Consider the following 2,500-nt stretch of genomic DNA (forward strand, 5'->3'; position numbering starts at 1 on the left):
CATTATCATTATTATCAACATTATCACTCCTTTCATTATAATATGATCATGATTATATTTTGACGATCACTCATAACGGAAAGAAATAAAACGAACCATTATGGAAAGCACTGTGGCATAATTATTACTAGGCAGCATAATCGTTATTGCACCCATGTTGCAAGATAATGCCAAGGAGAGAGATGACAGGAATTAGTTGCATGCCAGAGAGAAATCGACGGCTGAAATTGATAAAGTGAAAGAGAGGGGGGGATCAAGAATTAAGCAATAGTAGGAATTGAAGAAATAATGATAATTAGCAGGGAAAGGGGTCTTCACGTAATGACACGAAATGACAGAAGGGAACAGATAAAGAGAGAGAAAGGGGGGAAGGGAGAAGGAGAGGAGAAGAGGGAAGGAGGGGAAGAAGAAGGAAAGAACTTGAGAAATGGAGCGAGAGAGATAGAGAGAGATAGAGAGGGAGAGAGAGGGGGGTGGAGAGAGAGATAAAAGGGATGGGGAACGGAGGGAAGAAAGGAGAAAGACAGAGAAAGAGAAGGAAGGAGATAAAGAAGAAAGGAGAGCGAAAAGGGGGATGGGTGATAAGGAGGGAGATAGAGGAGGAGAGAGGGGAGAAGGGACGATAGAGAGAAGGCGAGAGAGAGAGAGAAGGCAAGAGAAAGAGAATAGACGAGAGAGAGAGAGAATAGACGAGAGAGAGAGAGAAAGAGAGAGAGAGAGAGAGAGAGAGAGAGAGAGAGAGAGAGAGGAAGAGAGAGAAGAGAGAAAGAGAGAGAGGAGAGAAGACGAGAGAGAGAAGAGAGAGAGAGAGAGAGGAAAGGGGGAGGGAGAAACGAGAGAGAGATAGAGAGACGAGAGAGAGAGAGATAGAGAAGACAAGAGAGAGAGAGATAGAGAAGACAAGAGAGAGAGAGAGAGAGAGACGAGAGACGATAGGAGAGAGAGAGGAGACGAGAGAGAGAGAGAGAGAGAGAGAGAGAGAGAGAGAGAGAGAGAGAGATAGAGAGAGAGAGAGAGAGAGAGAGAGAGAGACAAGAGAGAGAGAGAGAGAGAGAGGGAGAGAGAGAGAGAGAGAATAATATCATTCGGTGATGTATGAAGGACAATAAATGAGTAAATGAATAACGTAAATGAGTGAATATAATACACACGTACCCTTGTATTCATTTACGTACGACTGTCCTTGGTACGTATCCACATCAATCTCGCACTCACACGTACATACATACAAATACACACACAAACACACACACACAAACTCACCCACCCGGAGCTCCAGACATATATATATGTATATATATATATATATATATATATATATATATATATATATATATATATATATATATATATATATATATATATATTTCCAACCACTCTCCGTATCTCCCATCCTCCCAATCCTCCCAATCAGGTAATAAAGCTTAGTTAATAACAATCACTCCCAGATTAGAAACGAACGAACGCAGTGATTGGCCACGTCTTAGGATTCGATGTCCGTGATGAAGGCTTAAGCGTCCTCCTCCTCTACTTCTTTTTTGGGCCGAAGGAAAAATGAGGATCAATCAAAACATTCATTATTGAGGATTCGGGCTGGTAATGACCGGTGCCTGGATTATGGGTTGTCGATCACTCCTTTTTCCTTCCGCTTTTCTGTCTTTCTGCCTTTCTTTCTTGCTGTGTTTCTTTATTTTTGTCTGTCTGTCTTTGTTTGTTTTTGATGTGTATCGATCTGGCTGTCTATCTGTCTATATTTCTGTCTGTATGGTTGGTCTCTATGTCTGTTTTTTTTGTCTGTCTGTCTCTTCCCCCCTCTCCCCTCTCTCTCTCTCTCTCTCTCTCTCTCTCTCTCTCTCTCTCTCTCTCTCTCTCTCTCTTTCTTTCTCTCTTCTCTTTCTCTTTCTCTTTCTCTTTCTCTTTCTCTTTCTCTTTCTCTTTCTCTTTCTCTTTCTCTTTCTCTTTCTCTTTCTCTTTCTCTTTCTCTCTCTTTCCTTCCTTTCTCTCTTTCTCTCTTTCTCTTTCTTTCTCTCTTTTCTTTCTCTATCGCTCTCTCTCTCGTCTCTTGCTCCTCTCTCTCCTCTCTCTCTCTCTCTCTCTCTCTCTCTCCACACACTTCTCTTTCTCTTTCACTCACTCACTCTTTTTTTTTTTTTTTTTTTTTCTATCCATCTCAGATATCTGTAATGGTATATTGGTATTCTCTCTCTCTCTCTCTCTCTCTCTCTCTCTCTCTCTCTCACACACACTCTCTCTCTGTCCGTTTCTCTATCCGTCTATCTAAAACGGTAAATTACACCTGAACTGATTTTAAATGTTTGAGAAAAATCGTTCAGTCTGATAGTAATTAGATATAGAATTTGAACTGCAAGTCATTCCTAGATTCATAACTGTATCTTTATATCAGTTATATGAAGGACAGGTTAAAGAGACGAAGATATATATAAATTCAGAAAAAATAATGATAATGAATATAATTATTTCATTATTACTTCCATAACTA

General features: G+C 40.1%; 1 protein-coding gene across 1 annotated transcript in view; it reads left to right on the forward strand.

Annotated features, from left to right (window-relative positions):
- Window positions 1-2,500, forward strand: part of LOC119574996 (pinopsin-like) — a 62,997-nt gene that overhangs the window by 37,629 nt on the left and 22,868 nt on the right. The window lies entirely within an intron of this gene.

The sequence above is a fragment of the Penaeus monodon genome, chromosome 7 (assembly GCF_015228065.2).
Source record: "Penaeus monodon isolate SGIC_2016 chromosome 7, NSTDA_Pmon_1, whole genome shotgun sequence".
Lineage (NCBI taxonomy): Eukaryota > Metazoa > Arthropoda > Malacostraca > Decapoda > Penaeidae > Penaeus > Penaeus monodon.